Below are 27,989 nucleotides of genomic sequence, written 5' to 3'. Positions count from 1 at the left end.
TGAGGTTACATAGCTACCGGGAAATGGAGCCAGAACTTGAACTACAAAGCTTACTCAGAAATCATTATAAGGAATACTTTATCTCACTTCCTCAATCTAAAGATCTTTAAAAAAAAAATTATCTTTGAAGGAGATACTGGTCTTCGAACACAATAGTCTTGGAAAAGTCTTATCACTCAGTGAATAAATTGAAATACATCTAATAAAAGACAGATATACAATGTGCCCAAAAAGGTCGATTTGCTAGGTCTTCTTGCTAGAGTTTTTAAAGTGCTTTGATGTACTTTTTGCGGAGAGATGGAGGTATAGACTATTTTCACTATCTAACTGAATCCGGGTTTCCTCATTCCATGATTTTCCTAGAATTCCCTTGTCGGCGTTTTGGGGGATCCTGTGTGTTTAGAGGCATTTTCTCAACAGCGGTCTTTCTCTTGGCTCGAAGAGTATTTTAGAGACAAAACAATGTGAAGACAGGGTCTCGTATGCTTTCCCCACAGAAGTGGGCGAAGTGTTTCACCACCAGGTCGCCAGGATGTGCTGGGTTCATAGTCTGCTTCTGCCGGTTTCTCACCCCGTGTGACGTGAAGCCCATCGATCACCCATCCAAGCCTCAGTTTGAAATCTGTGAAACGGGGATGGCGATGGTGCTGAGTTCGTGCAAAGTGTAGGAGAATTAACACGCAAAGTGAGGAGAACGTGCCTGACAAACAAGGACTTGAGAAGGGGTAGCCGCTGTGAGTTTATCATCAAAACAAGAGATTGGAGACCGCAGGGCAGACTAAGTCTGTGGTACAACTCAGGACTAGAAAGCAGAAATTCTTAAACCTCAGGGAGGTGCTCAGAAGGGGCTTGTCCTGATACGAAGAGGATTTGGTCACGGACCCCTGTTTCACGATTCGTATATCTGTAAACAATTTTTTAGGTCTTTAAAATAGGACTGGCGTATAGGCAGATGTCTCCATGGTACAGGAAGATCTTGTCCACAGGAGGTAATTCCTGCTTGAAAGCACAACACTCTAAATTTCAGTGAGAGAATTTGAAATTATGACCTTAAAGAAAAAAAAAAACATGCAACCCCAGGCCCCTCGAACAGAACGCTTCCTTCTGCTACGTTCTGCCCATGCAAAGACAGTAAGAGTGATTTTGTTGGGGGCGGATCCTGTAAATGCCAGGAAATGAATTCTTGTCACTTTCGTGCACAAAACACACCCTTTTCATCTTTGCAGCTCTTGCTATGCCCTGTGCAAACGCCACCTGGACCCCTGCGTGAGTCCGGCAGGGCGTGGAGCGTTAAGGGACACAACACTCGGAAGAAACAGACCTTCCTTTCTGAGGGTGAGTTTCTGGGCCCACCTGTCTTCCTGTGCATCCTCCAGGACTCTGCTGAGCTTCGTCACCCGGCCCGGCCCACCCTCAGTCCCCCAGCCTCACGCAGCGGGGCCGGGAATGGGATTCACACCTCTGTGCTGTGGGCCCAGACAGGATGCTAAGGCTGTGCACAGCGCCTGCATTCCTGCTCCTCCTGGACCCCAGTCACCCTCGGAGCCCCCACTCTACCTGCTACACACAGCCCAGGCTGCGCCCCTGAGCTCGGTAGAAAGAGAGCTGGCTTTCTATAGGAAAGACACTGCCTCCTGCCTCTGTCCTTTCAAACCGCCTTGTCTTCCTCACCCCAACCTCCCCCAGATAAACCCAGCTCAGCAATTTGCTAAAGAGGATAACTTAATATGTTTCCCTTTGAAGGGAACGGATTTGCATTTTAATGCGGGTTTCCTGGAGCCTCGAAAACCATTAGAGACACCTAAAGGATTGCGTCTAATGGTGTGAACCTTAGGCGCCAAGGCCTAACATCTGGGTTCCTAATTTTAAACATATGGTTTATTTCAAATCATGCCATCCACCAGCCGGCTGCTCCGCTCCTGCCAGCCTTTACCTCAGCCAAACACTTAGCACCTTCGCTGCATCAAGTTAACCAGTTCTTCGGTCTCAAAGTAGTTGTCCTCACCGCCGGGCGGGGAGGAGCTTCGGGCTGGCTGGCAACAGGTGCGGTTTACGGCCACGGACGCTCTGCCAGCCCATTGCGTGGCACCTTCGTGGCAAGCCTGTGAGCGAGGGTGTCCCTGCTCCCACTTTTCAGACGAGAGCAATGAGCGAGAAGTCAGGAAGGTTAAGTACCTCGTCCGAAGTCGCCAGACTAGACGCCTGAACTCAGGCTCCGGCTCGTGTGATGTTATCCATCACAGGGCACCCCTGGCCTGGGCAGGAGAGACCCTGAGATCTATTTCCAGCTACCAGCGGTGACGAGAACAATGGAAACCAACATCCACCAAGCAGTTACTCTGAACCCCGCGGTGGGCTTTGCGAGCTTTGTCCCAAGAACCTAACGCGGAAGGCACTGACCTCACGCTCGCGGTGCCACGAGGAACCTGAGAACTTTAGTAACTTGCCAAAGCCAAGGGCAGCGGAGCCGTGCGGTGTTCTTAGCCGCCGCCTTTTCTTGCTTTGCGGTTGACTCACTATGTGACTTTTGGCAAGTCCCTTAACCTCTGGAAGGGGAGGGGACGTTCCTCGCCTGACAAATGAAGCCGTTGGCCTGGAAAATGGTGAAGGTGCCCCCCAGGGCTTCCACGCGGACTCCCCCGTGATGAGATCAGGAAGCGGAGCCAGCCTGGCCAGCCTCCCATCTGTACTCCCAGGGTTTATTTATGCTCCGTGTCTCTGGCGACAACTGCTAGACCATATGGGCCGGCCTGGCATAGGACGGCCTCAGTGACAGCCCCGGGGGCCGAGGTTCTGGTGCCGCTGAAGGAGGGAATTTGGTCCTCGCGTTGCTGGTCTGTTGGAGGGCTGCAGTCCTGGGTTGCGCCCTGAGCAGGCACCCGCAGGCAGCTGCTCTCGCACAGACAGCCCCAAGGGGCAGAATCCTTGCTGGCTGCCTCTGCAGCTTTTATTGCTTCATTATCTCTCAAGTCAGAAAACGTGAGGGCTGCGGCTTTGGCTGCAATCTGTTAACCTGCCAGCTCTCGGGGAGCACAGCCCTGGCTGAATCCAGCAAATTATGCTGTTCCTCGCCTTTCTTAACTACCATCTTATCGTGCATACCCAGGGCTCAGGCATCATAGATGCCCTTCTCTTCTCTGTCCCCGGTTCTGCCGACAGCATTGCTCTATTGCGCTGAGAAAGCTTTTGTAAATTCTAAACGCGGTGTGCTCGCATTCGTTGCTCTGTTCCTTTTTGGTTGTTCGTGATGATGACTTCAGGAGAAAAAGCACCCCCAAACGCCCAGAAACTGAAAGCTCACAGCATTAATCTGCACACCTCTGGCGCCGTACTTAACAGGTTGTTCACAGGCCCTGTGTTGGCTCTCCCAGGACCCCACCTGGGGAAAGAGGCTCTGATCCCACAGTACTGCATAGAGATGGAGCTGGCTTTTGTGCCTGTGACAAGTACTGAGGGCAAGTGTGACATCTGTACGGAATGATAAAGCCTGTTTGCTTTTCTGTACTAGATTAAAGGGCTACTTCTTCTGTTCCAAATTCTCCGGCAATACCTGGAAAAACTACTGGAAATTTGTTTCAAAGACTTGGGATTGTACCAATACCTCTGTTTTTAAGAGGCTGAAAACAGCCAGAGACTTGTTTTTCTTTCTCTATGCAGAGGGGGAATTCCTCCTCGGAATAATGGTATTGAAAAGAAAGAAAGACAAGAAAGGAAGAAAGGGGAAAAGGAAAAAAAAAAAAAAAAAGCTGTCAAGGGCATCAGGTCTGCCCAAACTGGACATCGCACAGGCCCTCTCTTTTGGTGGGGGTGGGGGTGGAGGGGGGCTTTAATTCTCTCCCCCAGAGTTCGTGGCTCACCCCAAGAGGCATTGAGCTGGGTGCCTGGGGCTCCTTCTGGACTGTGTCAAGTCCAAGGGTGCAAAGTATGTAAACAGCACCTGTAATTGTGACTGCTGTTATTATCCCTAGTGAACCTGATCTTGGGGCAGCCTGATCGCTGAGGCGTCGCTCACACAAGCCAGAAACTCGGCCTCCCACCCTCCGAGCTGCCTCCTGGAACAGGCCTAGGTCTGATGACGATGATGGGATTAGCGCCGTTTGCTTAGTTTAATTTCGGATTTGTGCTAGCTCTCATAAGATCGGCACCGTTGGATGGTTGCAAGACTTTTTCCAACCATGGTTCTTGTAAATCACTTGAAACGCCTGACTCTAAGGTTCCATGTGTGGCTGGGCTCCGGGGGGCAGCAAGGAGGAGGAGGAGAGAGAAAGAGAAACGTAGGAGAAGATCGGCCGGGAGCATCAACCCGGCAGCCGAGTCGCCGTAGGTGTTGGGACCCACACCTGGACTCAGGCGGGCCAATCAGCTCGCTGCCCCTCCAGGAAGACAGACCGGGCTGGAGCAGGGCCAGGGAGGGATAAAAATAATTGAGAGGCTGAGGTGTGCATGAGGACTAGCAGGCGAGACGGATCGGGTCTTTGAGTCTGGAATGATGATGACCCAGGGAATGTAGATATAAGCCCGTAAATGCGTGAAGGGAGAAATACGACCGTGTTCACATGCCAGAAATCTCTACCAGGAAGAAGAAACAGTCCCCGAAGCTGGAAAGAGGTCAACTGTGAGACTGAACTCACACAGCTGCCTTTGTGCCACGACGTGTCAGGTTTGGGACCTTCCCAAAAGAAATGATGAGGTCCTCAGCAGTGGGAGGTCCTAGGTCTGTGATGACGCAGTGAGTAGGTCCTACCCGAGCGGGGAAGCCCACGAGCGACATTCTCCCTTCTGCCGGCATCATGGAGTGCCCCTCTGTGCCGGGCACTGTGGTCAGTGCTGGGGACAAAAGCGGGGACAGAAGGCTACACGCGGTGCCTACCACCGAGGAGCTGGCACACGATCAAAATCCATTACAGTCATTGCTACAGTGGGGTTTTGTGTAAGATCCAGTGGGAGCACAGGAGAACGGGGCTCTGAATGGAGCCGGGAGATCAGAGAGAGAGTCATGGGGGGAGGTTTGCTGGATGGACAAGTGAGGCGGGCTCATTAAGTAACGGTAGTAACTACCATTGGTTGCGTATCTACTTAGTGCCAGGCGCTGCACTAGCAATGGGGTTTAATACTGTGTAGTCCAGTAGAGTATGGTGTAGTGTTGTGTAGTGTAGCACAGCAGAGTGTAGCATACGGTATAGTATGGTATGGGATAGTGTAGTGAGGTGTTATGTAGTATATTATAGGATAGTGTACAGTATAGTGCAGTACAGCACAGTGTAGTATATGGCACAGTAGAGTAGAGCATCGTGTAGTATATGGCACAGTAGAGTATAGTGTGGTATATGGTATAGAATAATATAGTGTAGTATAAGGTACAGGAGAGTAGAGTACCGTGTAGTATATGGCACAGTAGAGTAGAGTATCGTGTAGTATATGGCACAGTAGAGTAGAGCATCGTGTAGTATATGGCACAGTAGAGTATCGTGTAGTATATGGTACAGTAGAGTAGAGCATCGTGTAGTATATGGCACAGTAAAGTAGAGCATCGTGTACTATATGGCACAGTAGAGTAGAGTATCGTGTAGTATATGGTACAGTAGAGTAGAGCATCGTGTAGTATATGGCACAGTAAAGTAGAGCATCGTGTAGTATACGGCACAGTAGAGTAGAGTATCGTGTAGTATATGGCACAGTAGAGTAGAGCATCGTGTAGTATATGGCACAGTAGAGTAGAGCATCATGTAGTATATGGCACAGTAGAGCATAGTGTAGTATACGCCACAGTAGAGTAGAGCATCGTGTAGTATATGGCACAGTAGAGTAGAGCATCGTGTAGTATATGGTACAGTAGAGCATAGTGTAGTATATGGTACAGTAGAGCATCGTGTAGTATATGGCACAGTAGAGTAGAGCATCGTGTAGTATATGGCACAGTAGAGTAGAGCATCGTGTAGTATATGGCACAGTAGAGTAGAGCATAGTGTAGTATATGGTACAGTAGAGTAGAGCATCGTGTAGTATATGGCACAGTAGAGTAGAGCATCGTGTAGTATATGGCACAGTAGAGTAGAGCATCGTGTAGTATATGGTACAGTAGAGCATAGTGTAGTATATGGTACAGTAGAGCATCGTGTAGTATATGGCACAGTAGAGTAGAGCATCGTGTAGTATATGGCACAGTAGAGTAGAGCATCGTGTAGTATATGGCACAGTAGAGTAGAGCATAGTGTAGTATATGGTACAGTAGAGTAGAGCATCGTGTAGTATATGGCACAGTAGAGTAGAGCATCGTGTAGTATATGGCACAGTAGAGTAGAGCATCATGTAGTATATGGCACAGTAGAGCATAGTGTAGTATACGCCACAGTAGAGTAGAGCATCGTGTAGTATATGGCACAGTAGAGTAGAGCATCGTGTAGTATATGGTACAGTAGAGCATAGTGTAGTATATGGTACAGTAGAGCATCGTGTAGTATATGGCACAGTAGAGTAGAGCATCGTGTAGTATATGGCACAGTAGAGTAGAGCATCGTGTAGTATATGGCACAGTAGAGTAGAGCATCGTGTAGTATATGGCACAGTAGAGTAGAGCATCGTGTAGTATATGGCACAGTAGAGTAGAGCATCGTGTAGTATATGGCACAGTAGAGTAGAGCATCGTGTAGTATATGGTACAGTAGAGCATAGTGTAGTATATGGTACAGTAGAGTAGAGCATCGTGTAGTATATGGCACAGTAGAGTAGAGCATCGTGTAGTATATGGCACAGTAGAGTAGAGCATCGTGTAGTATATGGCACAGTAGAGTAGAGCATCGTGTAGTATATGGCACAGTAGAGCATAGTGTAGTATATGGTACAGTAGAGTAGAGCATCGTGTAGTATATGGCACAGTAGAGCATAGTGTAGTATATGGTACAGTAGAGTAGAGTATCATGTAGTATATGGCACAGTAGAGTATCGTGTAGTATATGGCACAGTAGAGCATCGTGTAGTATATGGTACAGTAGAGTAGAGCATCGTGTAGTATATGGCACAGTAGAGTAGAGCATCGTGTAGTATATAGTACAGTAGAGTAGAGCATCGTGTAGTATATGGCACAGTAGAGCATAGTGTAGTATATGGTACAGTAGAGTATCATGTAGTATATGGCACAGTAGAGTATCGTGTAGTATATGGCACAGTAGAGCATCGTGTAGTATATGGTACAGTAGAGTAGAGCATCGTGTAGTATATGGCACAGTAGAGTAGAGCATCGTGTAGTATATGGTATAGTAGAGTAGAGCCTCGTGTAGTATATGGCACAGTAGAGCATAGTGTAGTATATGGTACAGTAGAGTAGAGCATAGTGTAGTATATGGCACAGTAGAGTATCATGTAGTATATGGTACAGTATAGTGTGGTATATGGTATAGAATAATATAGTGTAGTATAAGGCACAGTAGAGTAGAGCATCGTGTAGTATACGGTACAGTAGAGTATCGTGTAGTATACGGCACAGTAGAGTAGAGTATCGTGTAGTATATGGCACAGGAGAGTAGAGCATAGTATAGTATATGGTACAGTAGAGTATAGTGTGGTATATGGTATAGAATAGTATAGTGTAGTATAAGGTACAGGAGAGTAGAGTATCGTGTAGTATATGGTACAGTAGAGTGTGGTATATGGTGTAGTGCAGTACAGCATAGCGTAGCATATAGTATAGCATGCTACAGTATTTGTGCTGTAATACAATATAGTACAGTACAGTACTGTGTAGTATAGTGTATAGCGTAGTGCAGTATAGTAGAGTATAACACATAGTATAATACAATACAGTAGAGTGTAGCATAGTACAATATAGCATAATACGGTACAGGGGATAGTATAATCCAGTATAATATAGTGTAGTGCAGTATAGTAACATAGATAGTGTAGTAGGGTATAATACAGTATAGTACAATACAGTATACTGTGGTATACTGCAGTTTATAGTGTCGTGTAGTACAGTGTAGTGTTGTGTAGTATACAGTGTAGGGCAGTATAGTATACTATAGTGTAGGACAATGTGGTATGGTACAGCACAGTAGAGTGTCGTATAATGGAGTATAGTGCAATGGAGTACGATACAGTATAGTGGAGTCTAGTATGACATAATATAGTATATATAATACAGTATAGTATAGTACAGTATAATGTAGTATAGTACAGTATAGTGTACTCTAGTATAATGTAGCATATAGTATGGCATAGTATAGTATATATACTATAGTACAGTACAGTACTGAGCAGTATAGTATAGTGTAGTATAGTATGACATCGTGTAGTATATACAGCATAGTATAGCTTAATGTAGTATAGTACAGTACAGTATAGCATAGTATATGTGGTATAATATAGTATAATGTGGTATAGTATAATATAGTATATATTATATATTATATAGTATATAGTATAATATAGTATATATTATATATTATATAGTATATAGTATATAGTATATATATAATTATTATATATTATAGTATATATTATAGTATATAGTATTATAGTATAGTATATATATACTATAGTATATAGTATATATATAGTATATATTATAAGTATATATTATATAGTATATATTATAATTATATATAATTATATAATTATATATAATTATATAATATTATATAATTATAATATATAATAGTATAATATAGTATAATGTGGTATAGTACAGTATAGTATAGTGTACTATAATATAGTCCAGTATGGCATAGTATAGTATATATAGTATAGTGTAGTACCGTATGGTACAGTACAGTATAATGTAGTATAGTATAATATTAGAGGAGGCCAAGCTATGACCCAGGACCGATCTATCCCTAAAGCCGGCCCCTTGGCCACAGTACCGTTTGCCTTTCCTATATAGAGCGTTAATCCCCAGGAAGGCAACAGGAATTGGGCAAGAGATGGGCATTAACAACGATCTGGGGCTGTCTGAACATTCTCCCCCGTCTCTGAGGTTGGCATCTCAAATAATAGTGTGGCCTCCAGCCACCCATCCTCTCTGCCGTGGGTAAGACAACCTCTGTCTGGGTAAGACGACCGAGCAGGAGTGCTCAGGCAGGAGCCGGCCAGGCAGACCTTAGGTTGCAAGTGCTAAGAAATCTCCCCAGGCAGCCAGCCCTTTCTCGTCCACAATCAGCTTTGCTGAAAGCAGCCATCTGAGTCTCTGGTAACTTAAACTCCATTCTCCTTGGAGAGAGGGTCAACTTTCTGCATTCTCGTCCTTAACCCCAGGTAGTAGGTGGCGGGCACGGAATATGAGGCGGGGAGGGGTCGGCCACTAGGTCTGTTTTCCTCCGACACTGAAACTTGGACTCTGGAACATTCTTGCTACTGGCTTCTCCTGGGATTTAGAAACTGGAGAAGACAGGGCTGCTAGAAAATGAAAAATGATGAGCAGAGCAATTTTCCTCATGAGCCCTGGCCCCAGAAGGACTGTCAGTCCTTGCTTTGGACGCAGGTCCTTGTCTGTTCTGTTCTTAATTTATCCTTGCCGATCTGCCCAAGTGTAGTTAAAGTTAATGGAAGAGAGGAGAGCGGAGAGGCAGACAGACTGGGAGGCGTTCAGGCTGGGCTCCTGAACTGCCTGCCCTGGAGGTAACGGGGCTACATAGAACATCGCATTCTCAGAGAGAAGCATGCCTGTGCCAAGGGACCCTTCATAAGGATCCGCTGGGAAATGGGCCTGACCCGCCTGCCCACGCCCCTGGGAGGGTCCTGTCTGTGACCTCCCTCTCGCTGGCTCTATCATTATTCAAACTCTACAGGGGAATTTTGGACACAGTGTCCACAGTAGAAAGGAGAAGAGTGGCAGACAGTGATGGTCTGTGTCAACTGTCTATCCAGTTGTATCCATATTGGAACAGATTTGGGTTTTCCAGATACTGGGCAGTCGCCAACTCCATCCTGTGGCCTGAGAGTCAGATGAATAATGACAGTGATGGAGAGAATAGGGCATAGGAACTCTGAGGGTCCTACCCCAGGCCCTTTGCATCTCTCGCCTGAACTCTTTAGTGCATCCTGGTCCCCACTTGCCCCCATCTGGACTCCCCCCCAGATCCACTTTCTACATGGGGTTGCCCGTGCAAGTGCTCTGAAGTGCTCATGTGACGGTGTGGCTCAAGACCCTTCCATGATCCCCAGCTATGGGACTAAGTCCAAGATCTTGAATGTGGGGAGTAAGGTCCCCCAAGATCTTCCCCCACCTGGCATCCAGCCAAGCTTCTCTGCCACCTTCCTGCCCCCTGTGCCCCCTCTGCCAAAGCACAACTCCTGGAACTTCCCGCCTTTGCCCCTGACCTCGTCTCTGGATTCAGCCTTGCTGCCCTCTCTCCCTGGAGTCCTTCTCCGGGACAAGCCCTAAGCCTCCTTCAGTACTTGGCTTCACATGCCTTGTTCCCTAGGAACCCGTCTCCAGCCTCCATTTCCCACGGAGCGGGTTATCCTTTCTCTGTGCTCCAGCAACGACCTGCGTCCACCCTTATTCCCACTGACAGATGTCTTCATTCCCTGCCCAGAACTGGTGCTCAGCGAATATTCACAGAAGGAATGGGAGAAGAAGGGAGGGAGGGAGGGAGGGAAGGAAAAAGGAGAAAGAGAGGTCCCTTTCCCCCGCTACCATAGCTTTTATTAACACATGGCAGTTGTCATTCGTTCCCACATATGTCCCCACCACGGCCAGAGAAATCCTAACAGAACCTAAGTCAGACCATGTACCTCATCACTTAAAACTCACCAATGACTCCCTGTCTCCCGACAAGGCCCTGCCTGAGCTGGCTTTGCCCCTCACCTCTCGAATGTTCTCCCTCCCTCTGCTCCAGACCCACTGGCCTCCTTGCAGCGCCTGTGCCCGCTGCGGGGATGATACCACCCCCAAAGGCACAAAAATTGGTTCTTGAGAGCAAAAAAGATGTCACTGTTTTGACTTACAAAGTGTATGTATACACCCAGCACGTAAACAGAACACTAATATACCTGTGGTTTTAAAATTTCACTAGGGGAGCAATTTTTAAAAAGTCTAAAATGGCTCCCTCGGTGGGTGAAAATTCAAACAAACAAACAAACAAAAATGTTGAGAAACACTGCCTAAGGCACGCCAGGAACAAAGCACCCCAGGGCCTTTGCAGTTGCGGTTGCCTTGCTCAGAATCGTGCCTGGCTCACTCCCTCCTCTCCTTCACTTCTTTACACACATCCCATCTTGGGGGCATGTTCCCCAGCCACATAGCTAAATAGCGGTGCCTCACATTTCCTGTTCCTATCTGCTACTTTCTTCCCCCGGAGCCCTAGCCTATCTGGCACACCGTGTATTTTGCTATATTTTACTTATTTTTCTTGTTTATTACCTGGGAGGTAAACCGTTTTGTTCACAGCTCTGTCTCCAGTGCCTAGAATGAGCTCTGGGGCAGAGCGGGCGCTCAGCCAGTGGCTGCTCCACGACCACCGGGACGGGGCAGGCGTGGGATGGGTACTTAGTGTACCAGGGACCGGACAGGCCCGTCCTCGTGCCTGTTTCAAAGTTCTCCCCAGCTGTGACCTGGGGAAATGCTGGAAGGCAGGCAGCACAGGTGACCTGAGGTCAGAGAGAGGAAGACGGGTGGAGATTTCTGAAAACACAAGCAGCCCTGGCCAATTGAGAATTAACCGAGTGCGTCCTGTCGCCTAAGGTGGGATGGATGCTGGGTGCCGTGTTCTCGATGCCTGCACCCCCCCCCCACCCCCGCCATTGGCTGTGCCGGGAGTGGGCAACAGGGGCTGCGGGAAGGGTCTGGGAGACTCCCCCCGGCCCTGGTAATGGCCCACTCCTGCGTCCCCACCCACGAAGCCCAGCAATAGCGCAGAACTGGGGACAGAGGTTACAGGCGGGAGGTCCCCACCGCCCCTGCTGACAGACCACGCTGGCCAACTTTCCCGCAAGACACGTGGGCCTTTAAGGTTCACCCCTCGCCAGCCAGTCCTTGTCATCAGGACCTGGACGTCTTCCTCTGTAAGCTGAGCACAGAGCCCACTCCCTGACCATCGTGAAAACTTCCCGCTGCTCAACTTTGTCGTCATGTTTGTAACGAGCAAGAGGAAGCCCCGAGCCGGGCCCCTGTGAGCTGATCAACTTCTGGGAAACTCGAGGCCGGACTCAGACTGATTCATGGTCTTTCGGTACGACTACGCCAATTTCTTTGTACCGTATTATGAATTATTTATAATCCTTCACAACCTCAAAAGTCAAGGTTCATTATTAAGTTCGTCTTACCAAGGAAGGGAGTCACACGCTCTCCGAAGACATTTCGGACCCGAAGTTGTTCAGTCAACGTGTGTAGGCCAGCAACTTCGTAGATAATTACTTAGACCCTCTAAGTCTTTGTTTCCTTTTCCTCTCTCGTACAAGAATCGTGTTTATCCCTAGTGAACCTTGAAACAGTGGTTTCACGTCCCACCAGTCCCAATCAGCTGTCCTCCTTCTTTCTCTTCCCTTCTCTTTGTGTCTTTCGAGACCATTGCTTTCTCGTCCTCTCCGCCCCCATGCCATTCTTTCCCCCTTTTCTCTGCCTCTCTGTTATATTTACCGTTCTTCTGATGAAATTTATAATAAATTTTTTTTTAAATGTTGAGAAACACTGCCTAAATCTGGTTTGTGCCAGGAACAAACCGCCCCAGTGCCTTTGCACTTGCTGTTTCCTTGCTTAGAGTTCTGTTTCCAGAAATTCTGTTTTCCATAAATCGATGGAAGCTCATTGTAAGAAATTTGGGGAAAAAAGGCAAAAATCCAATCCCTCGTTGAGAAAACTATATGTGTATGTATTCTAAAAAACATTGAAATGTGTAGAATTCTCATTCTCTCCCTTTCTTCTTTTTCTTTTCTTTTTTTTTAAGTTTATTTATTTATTTTTGAGAGAAAGAGAGAGTATGCACAGGAAGAGAGAGAGAGAGAGAGAGAGAGAGAGAGAGAAACTTACAAATCATGAGATCATGACCTGAGCTGAAGCCAAGAGTCGGACGCTCAACCAACTGAGCCACCCAGGCGCCCTTTCTTTTCTTTTCTTTAAACATGAGATGGACAACATACCAATTTTATAACCTCTTCCCCCCTCCCCCCCTCACTTAGTGTTTTGTGGCCATCTGTAAAGTTCCTATATCTTTGGCTACTTTTCCACAACACGTTTTGAATGGATGCTTTGTATTCCCCTCTAGGGCCGAGCTATACTTTATTAAACCCATCCTGTATTGTTGAACTTTAAGGTAATCCTCCCCGCCCTTTTTATTGCTATAAATAATGCTGCGGGGACACCCTCCAACAAAATAAATCTTTGTGCACACTTTGGCTTTTTCTTAGAAGGAATTTCTGGAGGTGGGGTTGCAGGTCATAAAGTATGAATGCTTTTCACTCTTGTTCTTAGACCCATCAGTTCTCGGGAGTGAGATGCGTCCCGCGGCCGCCATGGCAGGGAAGCCTATTGAGTCAAGTGAGTTGTCAGCGGCCCCTCTCCCGTTCCTTCACATTTGTTACTGGCTTTGGCTCTGAGGATCCCCTTTCCTTCTTCTTTGGGGAGGCAGGGATCCGTGCCAGGGAGCAGCTGTATACCTGTGAATCCACATTCCCGTTCATGCTGACCCAGGGCTAGGAGTCTTCAAAATCTGCTGGAAAAATCCTAGCAATGCCAAGTCCTGGCTGGAGTTGCCATGGTGACAGACAATGACAACCCTTTATCCACCGCCCACCTTAAATCTTTAGAAGCTCTCCAGAGACGTCAGACACTAGGGAAAAGTCTATTTCCTCGGCGGGGCAGTTTCATCCTGTCCCATCCAACTGGGGGTCCCGTGTGGGCAAAGCTAATGACCCGCAAGATTTCTCATGGATCTTATAAAGATACCACTGCTGGGTTTTTGTTTTTTTTTTTTTTCTGGCGTCTCCCCTGCTTTCAATATATCCTAGATAATCCTAGATTTCCAAAAGTCAATCTAAACACATGCCTAGGGCACTGATGGAGAAGGGGCATTGAAACAAGAGAACAAAGAACAAATGAAAATGACCCCCTTGAGTCAGTCGGGGAGCGTGTTAAAACAGTTTCGTATCAAAGAAATGTAATAAGAACAAGGTCATGTGCTTTCTACTCATTATTTCCAACAAAGCGTTGAAACGGTCATGAGAGAGAAGCATCAGAGCTCTTACCTTTATTCTGTGATTTAGCATTTTCTTTTGAATCACATGTGGGGTTGTATTGGACCACTGATTGAAGAGCCCTGGTCCCAACCTCCCAGTCCCCAAGCTACTGGGGAGACCTCCCCTCACCAATGCCAGGCAGGCCAAGGCAACCCCTGACCTCTCCTCTAGGGTGGGGCCTACGCACATCAACTGGTGGCCGTTGTTGGCCTTGGTGTCCTGTCTACCTTCCGTAATTTAACACTCAAAAATGCATTATTCGCACAGAAAAGACTTTTATTGCCATTTACACACAAGAAACCTGAGAAAGTCAACCCTCTCCCTTCAACCCTCCTTTGTTCTTGGTTGCTAGGCATTCTATTGCTTAGAAGGACAATATTTACTCTTATTTATTTTATTTGCCCTTGTATTTGAAGAGTCTGGGCAGCACCCGGGATGCTGGGGCAGGGGATTTTCTGGGGGATAAAGTGTTCATGAGGCAGTTTGTCTGTGCCTGCGTCTCACTGCTCAGTTCTTCCCACACGAGGTCAAGGCCCTGGTTCGGTGCTTTGGTCTCTCCTGGAAGCAGCGAGCGTGGGGTTCCCACAGAAGATGGGGGGTTCGAGGGGAGTAGGAAAGCCGTGCAGAAGTGTTGGCCAGTTCACCACCCCTCTTCAATTATTCACATTGCCGGTTTTCTTGGCAAGATAAACGTTTTAAAACAAATAGTCGTATTATTAAAGACTCAGATAATAATATGTGAATAGAATTCAGAAGTCCCGCTCATTACCCGTCCCCAGCCCCTTCGCGTGGTAACCATCCTGTATGAAATGGTATGATTCCTGATTTCGCAAAGCCCGCAGCTCCTCAGAACTAATTCTAGGGACCTCCTGGGGGTGGGGTGGGGGTGCAGATCCAAGAGAGACAGGCCGTGGTTCCTACACTTAAAGAAGGCTATGAGGCTTGGGGTCAAGAAGACCTCGAAGAAGTCTCTCTAAGGACAGATTTAAAGGATGGGTTCGATTCAGGGTTGCAGGTTATGATCACAACCATTTGAGGAAGCGAAGGGAACCCTCTGTTTCTCTACTCACAACACTTCTGACACCGAACGTGTAGGGCTTCTCCCCCCACGGAACAATTCTCCAACTCTGCAGACACTAGCTGATTTTCCTGCAGTTGAGTTCTGTCACTACCTCCCCAGAGTCAGCGCAGACCCCACAGGGTAAGGACTCTTACCTCTTACCCCACAGGGTAAGTCCCACAAGACTGCCACCACTTCAGACGCCAGTCACAAGTCCCAGGCTGTCTGTCACCTGGACTTTTGACTGGCTCTAAGTCGGGGTCCTCACAACCTCTTCCTCGGGTTTGGTAATTTGCTGTAACACCTCAGAACTTAGGAAAAACACGTTCACCTGTTTCTTAGAAAGGGTAGAATAAAGGCTATAGATGAATAGCCTTTCATCTTTAGCTGGAGCCAGATAAAGAGGGACACAGGGCAAGATCTGCACTTCCCAAGTCTGGGCGCTTTATGTCCCCATGGAGTTGGAGTGTGGCACCTTCCCAGCATGTGTATGTGTTCACCAACGTGGGAACTCTCTGAAGCCCATAGCTTAGGGACTCTTATGGAGGCATGATCAATCTCCAGCCCCTCTCCTCTCCCTGGAGGCCAACTGGTGAGTGAGGCTGAGAATTCCAGGCATCTAAACACGGCTTAGTCTTTCCGGTGATCAGTTCCCATTGTGAAGCTATCTGGAGCCCACCAAGAGTTATCTCATTAGAGCAAAAGTTTCTGCTGTCACTCAGGAAATCCTAAGGGACTTAGGACCTCTGGGTCAGGAACTATGATCAAAGACCAAATATTAGAAAAACAGATGCTCCTAGCACCCCTATCTGTCAGGAGGATACAAGGGTTTTAAGAGCTGTATATTGGGAACTGGGAGCAGAGATGTCATGGCATGATCCAGGAACCCATAAAATGTCATACAATATCTTTATCTCCAGCTCTGTTCTCCTTCCTTCACGTGGACTTTATTCTCAGACTGCAGGTGGTGCGTAGATCAAGGTGGTGGCCCACAGCTCCAGGGCCCAAGGTCCTTCCAGGTAGAGGCTGTGGAGAAAAGAACACGTCTCATCCTGTTAGCTTCTGAATAAGTACCTGATTTATTCTGATAGGACAGACTCGGGATATGAGCCAGTCCCTGAAGCAATCACTGTCACCAGAGATTGAAATTATGCTGAGTAGTCTGAGTCACACGCTCAGAGAGGAGATTAGTTGTTACTCAAAGGAGACTTGGGGTTCCAACCAGAAGAGGGGTGTATTGGCACTCAGAGAAAACTGTAGAAAATGGCCTCCATGGAGACTCTAAATACAATGAGATCTTTGCCTGTCCTACTTGCAGGAGCCTGTTCAGGAGCAAAAGTCTACACTAAAGAGATTATGTTGAGCAAAGAATCGTCACTTGACTCCAGGGAGTTGGTCCCTTGTGCTCCAAGAGCTCTGGGGGGAGGTGGGGGGGTGTTGATTTAGGAGGGAGCAACCTACTTCAGTCAGAGGATCCCAGAGGCTTCTGAGGAGAAGCTGGTTGCTTCATGCACAAATCCAAGCCCGGAGGCTGGAAATAACTGAATTGTTCAGGCTTCTGGGGAGATCAGTCATCCGGAGAATCAGGATACAGGAAACCCAGGGAAGCGTGTTCAGAGTTTCTGGCCTGATATCTGGGGGGGCTGCGGAGTGAATTGGGGACCCCTGCTGTTGGCCACGGCCGAGGCAGCCACACTCCGGCCAAGAGGATGCTGAGAAAGAGGGTGACGTGGCCCAGAAGGCACAGAGGCCCAGAAAAGAGACGGCAGACAGAAGGTGCTAGACCACACCTTCAGGAGTGGCCTGAGGACAGAGTCCTACTTCCCTGTAGTCCGGCAGGCACCCAGCCTCCTCTCTGGGGACACAGAGTGGGTTCACCCCTGCAGCTTTTGGAAAAAAAAAAAAATACAGGTGGAGACTTGAGATTTAAGTGTTTGCACAAAAAGATTATAAAATGAATATGTTGCTTTTAACTGACAACTGAGAGTAAGCAGCGAGAGAGGCCCCTAGAGGCTCAGGTGGGGAGTGGGTCAGGCAGAGGAATCGGGGCCCGGCTTGGGGAGTGGGCCAGGCAGAGGAGTTGGCCTTTTGAGCAGTTATACTTTGCACTGAAGCCATTTGGGACAGAAATATTTCAGAGTATTTCATATAGTGCTGTGCCTCGTAAAACATGGGAGAAAACGATGATGTATCTTTTTGTCTCGGAGTTGTCATCGTGAGCGTCAAATACAACTATACCTTCTGGAGTGTACAGGACATTTGACAAAATCAGAAGTTCACACAACTCTGGACTGAGCGTCATTTTTCTTTTTAAGGAAGTTAACTGGAGAACACTCAAAATCTGGGAATAAGAGGGAACATCCTCAACCTGCTAAAGGGCATCTATGAAAAGCCCACAGCTAACAAAATGGTAAAAGACTGTTTTCCTCCTAAGATCAGGTCTAAGACAAAGATATTTGTTCTTGCCATTCATATTCGACATTGTAGTAGAGGTTTCATTCAGGAAAATTAGCCAAGAACAATAAATAAAAGGCATCCTGATTGCAAAGAAAGACATAAAACTGCGTTTATTTGCAGATGATGTGCTTTCATGTATAGAAAACTCGAAGAAATACATTAAAAGACTATCAAAAGAAATAAATCAGTAAGATTGCCGAATACGAGATCCATATACAAAATCAATTGTATTTCTATACTAGCAATGAACAATCCAAAAATGAATTAAGAAGACAATTCTACTTATAATAGTATTAAAAAGAAAAAATGCTTAGAAATAAACTTAACCAAAGTAGTACAAGATTTACACTGAAAGCTATACAACGTGATTAAAGAAAATTAAATGATTTAAGGACCATGCAAATGAATGGAAAGACATCTTTGTTCATGGATTGTAACATTGTTAAAATGACAATACTGTCTCAAATGATCTATGGATTGAATGAAATCTTTTTTTTAATATTTATTTATCTTAGAGAGAAAGAGAGAGTACAAGCGGGGAGAGGCAGACAGAGGGAGACACAGAATCTGAAAGAGACTCTAGGCTCTGAGCTGTCAGCACAGATCCCGACGCAGGGCCTGAACTCACGAACCATGAGATCATGACCTGAGCCGAAGTCGGACGCTTCACCGACTGAGCCACCCAGGCGTCCCCAATGAAATCTTGATCAAAGTTCCAACTGCCTTTTTTTGCCCCCAAATTGACAAACTAATTCCAAAATTTATATGTAAATGCAAGGAACCCAGAATAGCCAAAACAATCTTGAAAAAGGAAGAATAAAGTTGGAGGACTCAAATTTCCTGATTTCAAAACTTACTACACATTCACAGTAATCAAGACAGTGTGGTACCAGCATAGGGAGAGCCAGACCAATGGGACAGAATTGAGAATTCAAACATGGAAGGCTGCCAAGATCATTCAATGGGGAAAACAGACTAGTCTTCAACAAACAGTGCTGACAGAACTGTGTATCAGGTGCAAGCAAATGAAGTTGGGCCCCTACCTTACACCATCCACAAAAAATTAACTTAAAATGGATCACAGGCCAAAACAGATGAGCTAAAACTCTAAAAGTCTTAGAAGGAAACATGAGTAAATCTTCATGACCTTAAGTTAAGCAATGGCTTCTTAATTATGACACCTAAAGCACAAGCAATAACAATAAAATAGACAAATTGTACTTCATCAAAATGGAAAACTTTTGGGGTTCTTTTTTTAATGCTTGTTTATTTTTGAGGGGGGGGGGTGGTAGAGAGACAGGGAGACACAGAATCCAAAGCAGGCTCCATCCAGGCTCTGAGCTGTCAGCAGAGAGCCTAATTTGGGGCTCGAACTCACAAACCACGGGATCATGACCCGAGCCAAAGTTGGATGTTTACCCAACTCAGCCACCCAGATGCCCCAAAACTTTTGTGTTTCTAATGACGCTACTAAGAAAGAAAAAAAAAATCCTTAGATTTGGAGGAAATATTTGCAAATTATGTATCTGATAAGGAACTTATGTCCAGAACATATAAAGAACTCATACAACTCAACAACAAACAACCCGATTTTAAAAATAAGCAAAAAAGGGTCACCAGGGTGGCTCAGTTAAGTGACCAAGTCTTGGTTTCAGCACAGTTCATGATCTCACAGTTCATGAGTTTGAGCCCCATGTCAGGCTTAGCATTCTCTCTCTCTCTCTCTCTCTCTCTCTCTGTCTGTCTCTGTCTCTCTGTCTGTCTCTCTCCCTCTCTGTCTGCCTATCCCCTGCTGTGCTCTCTCTCAAAATAAATAAACTTTAAAAAATGGGCAAAAGATCTGAGCAGATACTTCTTCAAAGAAGACACACAAATGACCACTAAGCACACGAAAGGATGTTCAGCATCTTTGGTCATTAGGGAAATGCAAGCCAAAACCACAATGAGCCCACCACACCACACCCGTGAGGATGGCTATAATCAAAACGACGGACAATCCCAAGTATTGACGAGGATCTGGAGGAACTGGAGGCCTTGTGTGCTGCTGGTGGGAACGTAAAATGGTGTGGCAACTTTGTAAAAGAGTTTGACAGCCCCTCAAAAAATGAAACACAAAATTACCATGTGACCCAGGAATGCCATCCTCAAGGTATATACCCAAGAGAACTGAAAACGTGAGTCCACACAAAAACACGTATGTGACATACATATGGTCACATATTCATAATCACCGAAAAAGGAGAAAAAGCCCAAATGCCCATCAATTGGAGAATGAATCAATAAAACATGGTATATCCAGAGACGGGACGATTAGTCGGCCATAAAAAAGAAATGAGGTCCCGATACCGATAAACATGGATGAACATTGGAAGCATCATGTTAAGTGAAGGAAGCCAGACACAAGGCCACCTGTTGTATGATTCCATGTACATGAAATGCCTAGAACAGAGACGTCTGTAGGAACCGAAAGTAGATTAGTGGTTGCCCAGGTCTGGGCATTGAGGGAGGTGAGTAGGGATGGAAAGTAACTGCTTGCTCCTAGATACAAGCTTCCTTCTCAAGGTGATGAGAATGTTCTGGAATTCGACAGTGATCATGGTGACACAATTTTGTCAACACTGCAAACTATTACAGCCCACTTTAATAAGGTGAATTACATGGTATGCAAATTCTATCTCAATCAACCTGTTAAAGGAAAAAGCAGAAAAACGTAAGACAGGAAGTAGAAAACTCGGGCCACTGAGAGATCTGGAGGCCATTGATGATTTTGAAAACTGACATATACATCTTCCAGATCTTGCTACACTGGGTTTATCCCTCTGCTTCTTGTATGGGATCGGTGTCTGCATGTACCATGAGTTCGATTTTCACGTATCTGACCAGCACTGGACTCCCCTTGCCCCTGCCAACATTTGGGGAAGCGGACACAGAATCAGGTTTACAACTGGGTGTCTGGTTCGAAGGGGAGGTGTTTGCACCCCTCTCGTGATCTTTCTCTGGAAAGAAGTAGTAGGTAGTGGTATTTGTGTCCTAGCAATGTAGCAACACAGGTTGCCTTTCAGTTCTGAAGTCCCAAGTCCCACGTCAGTCTCAGTGGGCTAAAGGTCAGGTGTATGCAGAGTTGGGTCCTTCAGGGGGATCCAGGAGACCATCTTTTCTTGTCTTTGTTTTGTTTTTTGTTTTTTGTTTTTGTTTTTGTTTTTTTCCCCAGCTTCTCGCAGCCACCTATATTCCTTGGCTCTTGGCTCCTTGCTGCATGTTCAAAGCCGGCAGCCTGGCCTTTTCTGACCCGCCTCCCTCTCTCTCACCGCTCCTGTCGGCACATCGCCGTTTCCTCTTCTGGGGCTGAATCTCTCTCTAAGATTGACGTGTCCCTCATAAGTGTTTTATAAGGACCTTTTGATTACATTTAGGGTCCACCCAGGTAATCCAGGATAATCTCCCCATCTCAAGGCCCTTAACCCAATCACGTCGGCAAAGCCCCTTTTGCCATAAAAAGTAACGAACACAGGTTTCAGGGATTAGGGCCTGGATGTCTTTGGGGGCTGTTATTCAGGCTACCACAGTGGTGATGACATCCAATTGTAAGTCCCCGCTGGAAGTATCTAGAAGGGCAACTCTCTCTCTCTCTCTCTCTCTCTCTCTGGCCTTTAGCTACAATGTTAATCAACCTGCGGGCCCTGCTTTGGGACAAAAATTTCTCATTGGAACTTTGTATGCATTATTGTTCTGTTTGTTGCAACAATGTGAAATTTATCTGTATGAGCGCAGACCTTGCTGGGTCTATTTGAAACCAGTGGAGGTGGCCCACCAAAACTCATCTGCATTGGTTTCCCAGGACCAAGGCTGAGTTGTCAGCTGGACGGTGAACATTTCAGGGCTCTAGGCCTAGAGAGGGTCTCCTGGAACTCAGACTGCCTCCATCAGGGACCTGCCTGTTGCCTCCCCACAGAATGGCTCCAGGCTGCTGTCCTTTGATCTCTGATGTCTGCTCTCTGCTGATTCTCTCTTGCCTCCTTTGCTTTCTGCTATTCACACCCCTCACCGAGACTGCTGTGTTTGCCTCTGTGAGGTCCCCATGCAGTGGGGATGAGGAAGCAGATCACACAGCTTGGGGTAAAGCACGAACAGGTTAAGCTTGGCCGGGTGGCCAGAGAAAAGCCTATTCCCTCCTGCATCTCGTAAGTCAACTTTGATATTTCTCTTTTAAGTCCTGAGCTCTTTTTTGAACTTACTTCTAAATTTTCTCAAACATTCCAGATGCAAGAAGTTGCTAGATAGCAGGGTTCTGCATAACTGAAGCATTAGAGAATCAATCATCCCCAGAGTTAACCCTATTCGCCTGAGGACGACTCATATTTTTAGCCTATTCTGACTATAGAGGTCATGAGTCCCCTACATGTTCCATTCTTCCCTCTTCATGATGAAGATCATTCTAAGCAAGTAAAACAGATGCAAGAAAGGACAGAAAGAGTGCTGTAGAATTTGATCTCAACTTTCCATGAGCTCTTTGCTCTGGACAAAACTAAAGCAGACTCTTTGCCACCTTTGACATTTATTGTGGTGTGGGGTGACACTTCCCAGAAGTCCGTGTGGCATTTTTATATTTGTCTCCTGTCGAGTTCCTGTCTCCCACTTTCTACAAAGTTCTCTCTATGGTATCAGTACCGTGCAACAGCACTGCCTTCTGCAACCACCGCCCCAATTGGTGTGTCCGTTGGGCCCTCTGGTATAGGGCTGTCAGAACCCACTGTGGGCCCTCACGGCCCTCTTCGTAGAAACAGCGGTCACAAAGACAACCGTGCATGGAGTGCCCGGCGCCATGCTCGGGGTTTACCATCTACTGTTTCTTTATAGAAACAATTCTGTGAGGAAGCGTGTAGTGTTTCCTGTTTACAGATCAAGACATTGAGACTCAGGGAAGTTCACTTGCCAAGAATCTCCAGTTACTGGGCAACAAGACTGGGATTGGAATACAACCCACTTTGGTTTCAACGTTTGTGATTTCAACCACTATCTCAATGCCAGAAGATGTAACGTTGCTTGTGTCTGCACCTGGTGAGCCTTGCCGTCCTAAATCTAGAGTCTGTGATTGCCTTTATGGAACTTTTCCTGGGTCACATACTCACAGAAGTACCTGCTTTTTCCTTGGATTTCTGTGCCAACCACTCTACAAATCAAGGTCTTGCTATATCACCAGGATCAGGACAGAGCGGCAGGTCCCTTAGCTCCTTATGAGTCTTGGAGACTCATTCAGAGTCTTCCCTTCGGGGAAGCGCAAGCCTTGGGGTTTCTACCCAAACAACCTAGTTGATCATTCCCTTAAACAGGTATATCCGTTGGGGTGGGAGGAGTGAAAAGGGGTTAAAATGTTAGTCTTACATCCCTCCAAACATGGAGATCCTGCACTAATTTTTTGGCTTTGTTGCTTCTTCCTTGTTAATGGCAGTATTTACATCCAGCAAAATCCCAAGCCTTAAGCATGCAGTTTGATAAGTATTGACAAATATATGTATGTATACACACACACACGCACACACACACACACACACACACACACACACACACCAGTGTAATCCACATCCCAAAGTATAGAGTATTTCCATCTCCCCAGAAAGTTCCATGTGGCCTCTTTTCAGTGAATCCACTCCCCTCCGCCTTTGCCACACCCCAGAGTTTCTTATGACATCAGGTAATCAGATCTCATGTGGCAGATCCCTAAATCTTTACTGGGCTTATCTCCTACCCTCAGGAGTTCATGTGTTTGACCAAAGCCTCCAGTATCCACTGCTTGCTTATCTGTTTGGACTAAGATGATGTCATTGATGTAACAGACAAATGTGATGTATGTGCAATGGCCAGATAGCTCAGATCCCTTCAGAACACATTATGACCAAGGGTGGGAGGGCTAAGATAACACTGGGTCAAGATCAAAAATATATATGGTGGTTTATCTCATGTGAATGCCGACTGCTTCTGGTTCTCCTTCAGATAGGAGTACGTTCTCTTGATCCACGGCTCCACTCCGTGTGCTCGAGGCCACGTAATCTGCTCCAGCAAAGAGAGCACATGTAGCATCACAGCTCAACTGAGGTTACTGCTTGCCGAGTTCACATTAATCCTCCAGGATCTGTCTGGATTTTGCAGGGGCCAAACCGGTGAATTATGTTAAAATAGGATGGGGCCACCACCCCGGCATTCTTCGCGTGTTTCTGCCTCTCCACAACTTCCCCCCCGAGATGAACATTTTTGGGGGGTTTACTGTCTTGGCGGGGGGCCGGGAGGAGGGAGATTCCAGGGGGCTTCCGCTTGGCCTTCCTTACTGTGATAACCATAACCCCACAGGCCAAGGAACCGACATGTGTGGTATGTGGCGGGTGTAGGGGGAGTTGCCACTTACCAATTCCAATGGTATCTTCAGAGACTGGGCAAATAACTACTGGGTGGATCTACAGACCCAAATGGACCCAAGGCGAACCAGGCCTTAGCCAGGACATTATTTATTATCTGGGCCTTATATTCACCCCCCCATGGGAGGCATAATCATGTTTCAGGTCCTCAGATATCAATGTCAGCAGCAACCTATGTCCACAAATCCTCGAATATGTGAGCAGAGTCCAGATGGCCAAGTAAATGGCTGTAGGAAGAACTGGAAAGCCAGCATCACCTCCCGTCTGTTCCAAGTGTGAGAAAGTGGACAAGGACTGTTAACTACATTGTGAGGGCTGCCCTTGGCCTCCCGATTATCCATCCTTGATGTATTTTGGCCGTATAGATTGTGCAATACCCTCGCTGGCTGCCTGTCTGTCTTTCCCCTCAGAATGCAAACTTCATTTAACCACTTCCATCGCTCTCTGCGGGTCACATCCCTCTAACTGCCACGCCCCACCTTGGTGCTCATCATGATGATTACACGGACTCCCCTTGTATCTAATGGTAAGTGCTACTCCCTGGCCTCTATCATCCTTGTTGCTACCAGGGAGCTCAGTTCTGCATCAGGATCTCCACCAACAGCCTTGACCTTCAGAGGAGAGCTCCCATGGAGCTTCTTCATGCCCTCTTAGTGCATTCTTTTGCTTCGGCGAATGCAACGTTGTTCCAGGCCTTCTTGCGGAACGTATCAGCTGTCGGGTCCTCTGGCTTTACGGAGTGTATCCACTCTAGCTTGTCCACTTTTCCAAGCCTTTGGATCCTTTCCGCCACCATCTGCCATGACAGGTGAGGACATCTTGACTTGGTTTAGCCAACTTGGTAGGGGACCAGCTCCATCTCTTGGGTCCCTTGCCAGAGTGTTAGATGCTGTGTCAACGGAGAGTACTTCCATATATATACACCTTCCCTATCCAACGTCACATTGAGTCTTCCTATGTCCTGCGCCCTCACCATCCACTCCCACACACAACCCATGACTCCTGTACGCACATGTTCGCTGGGACCCACAGCTATATCAGGGCTATATTCCCTTTCCTCCACCAGTAGGACTACACCCCCCTGGCCAGATTCTGTTGTGACTGGACCTTCGCTCTTGGTCTGGAGGCAGGAGGGGAGCTGGGAGGTTTGCGGGCAGCAAGGGGAGGCGTGGGAGAGAGTCGTCACATGTTGTCTTACAAAGTGGGCCTCATCTGTGTTTCATGCAAAGGCTGGCAGCCTGTAAGGAGAAGAGCAGGACGCTTCTTCAGGCCTAGAGAATTCCAGGTGATCTGGGGTTTTAAATGTTTTAATATGCCTGCCCAGCCAGCCCCTTCCCGCTCCTTCCCCACAAAGTCCTGACCTTGGCATTGAGACTCCCCTGCTCCTTTGGGCGCATCTTCTCCCATAGTCAAATCCGGGGCCTGCTTCGCAGCCGTCTCTGCCCTCCAGTTGCCGAAGATGGGGGTCTCCGCATACACTGCCAAAGATGTCCTCTGCTTTTCCTACTTTGCCTTATGTTGATTAACAACCAATGGTCCATTACTGCCTTTCTCCAGTGCACTGATCCTTTCTAGCAGCGACCATCTGATTCTATAGTGTTTGTAATTACTATTTCCCCCAAATTCTGAACACCTGAGCATTCCCTCAGCGCGTTCCACTCCGGGGTATGGCATCCTAGCTCACCACCAGTGAAAATTTTGGTAAGGGCACAGCTACTCAGCCCAGGTGACAAGGTTTTCATCGTAGCAGCTGGCAGGTGACCTGGGCCCATAGGTCAGTTTCCCCAACAAACAGACTGCGTGCAATGCTTTCTTGGGACTGGTCTCGGGACCGACACCTGAAAGGGGTGGGGGGAGGGGAAGCAGACCAAGGGGAGAAGTTGAACCAGATCCTGTTGCCACAAACGCCTTAGCCAATCCGACCACGGACTCTGGAGCTGGAGTCTCCCCAGCTGAGGCACAGAGGCTGGACCTCTAGGATGCAGGCTGCCCCCCAGAAAAGGGAGGTAACCTTGGGTGAGGTTGCTTTCCAGGGCCAAGGACAATTCTCAAAAAAAAAAAAAATTCAGCAAGAAGCCGTGGTAGTGAACTCTTGTAGAACTGGGGTAGGGGGTGAGTGTCCGCATGCTGAAGGCACATCTGGGTGGCACATCTCTTCGCTTCTCAAAGAGAGAGAGAGAATATCCTATTCTTTTCTTTCCTTTTTTAATGTTTCTTTCTTTTGAGAGAGAGAGAGAGAGAGAGAGCACCCATGCCAGTAGGGGAGGGGCAGAGAGAGAGGGAGAGAGAGAGAATCCCAAGTAGGCTCCACACTTAGCATGGAGCCCGATGTAGGGCTTGATCCCATGACCGTGAGATCATGACCTGAGCCGAAATCAAGAGTCGGATGCTTAACCAACTCTTTTTTTTTTTTTAAATGATTGCACAAAGACTACAATTTGCATCCTGAATATAATATACACTAAATTAACATTACGCCACTTTACGTGTAAGGTTTTAACAGGCCGTTCACATTTATGCCCCCTTCTTTTGTGCTACGATGTCATATATCTTACTTCTGGGTATGTTTTAACCCCCCACAGCACATTGCCATTATCTTTGCTTTAAAATCACCCTTTAAATAAATTTTGATCAACACTGTCTTTCATATTTACTCCCAAAGTTATACTTTTAGGTGATCGTCATTTTTTTTTGTAGATCTACATTTCCGATCTTGCCAGTATTTGAGCTAAGAAGGGGTCAAGCTGGGATTCCAGAGGCTGGCGGTTCCTTTTGGGTTAAGATCTGTCTGGGCTTCTGAGTCCAAGCGCCATGGGGCCTGTTTTCTGGCTCTTCTCCTTAGCTGGGGTAGCATGGGCTGGGTGATTTGTTGGGACGCTTCCAGATTCGACCTTCCCACCAGCTCGCTTCTGTCTGGAATCCAGTTCATCGGGAGTTTCCTGCATCCCATCGCTTTTAAGCAGCCTGATTGAAAAGGCCACTTTTATTTTTGCCGAGTTTCTCTCGCCGTTCCCCCAAGAACAAAGGTCTTTTCCATTCTCCTACCTTCTAACCAGAGGGAGAAATCCCCTGCTGGGTTGCTTTGCTTCTGTTCTCTGTTCTCCTTCACCAGCGGGTTGTGGTGAGGCGCTCGAGTGGCCCGGGTGATATTTTGAGGCCAGGGCGACCACAGAGCTCTGGCTGACCCAGGCCAGTACCCAGATCACCAGCGCTGCGGGTACGGACACCCATAGCTGCCGCTGCCAGACCCCTGTGAGGTCTTGGGCCTGTCACCACCTCTCTTGGACTGCCACTTGCCCCTGGCAAAGTGAGGAGTTCCTGTCATTACGCCTCCGTGGGGAATTAAGCGGTGGCCCTTTAAGATCCCAGCTCAGGTTTGCCCGACAGAAACGAAAGGGGCATCTTGTGGTATCGGGGTTCCGGTAACGTGAGGGGCCCCAGTCATGCTACCCCCCTCATTAGCTTCTGACGATAACGTACACTCAAGGCACTAATTCTTTATTTTTAAAAAACAAGATGGGGGCTAATTTGATTTGAATGCTCCAGCCTGAGAGTATGCTTCGTGATTTCTAATCCAATTAGTGCTGGAGATACTTCTGATTCTAGGGGTATCTGGTTTCTGCTTATGGTATAAGTTCTAGGCCCCAGTGACTCATGTTTCGAGGAGGGAGAAGTTGGGGCCTACAGTTGATAAAAAGGGTCTGTTTATATGGTTGCTTTGTGTTTTGTTATTAAACCCAAGCGGCGGGGAGCAGAGGCCCGGCTTTTAGCTCAGATTTCTATAAGCAGCAACAACAACAACAATAGATAAAAAATTAAAAAAAAAAAGACCCACAGACAATTTCAACTTGAAAGTTTCCATACAAATCAGCATTACTTCTCAACAGGGTCTCAAA

This window comes from Panthera pardus, unplaced genomic scaffold (genome assembly GCF_024362965.1).
Source record: "Panthera pardus isolate Hobbes unplaced genomic scaffold, ASM2436296v1 HiC_scaffold_22, whole genome shotgun sequence".
NCBI lineage: Eukaryota > Metazoa > Chordata > Mammalia > Carnivora > Felidae > Panthera > Panthera pardus.
Note: the sequence above shows the minus strand (reverse complement) of the source record.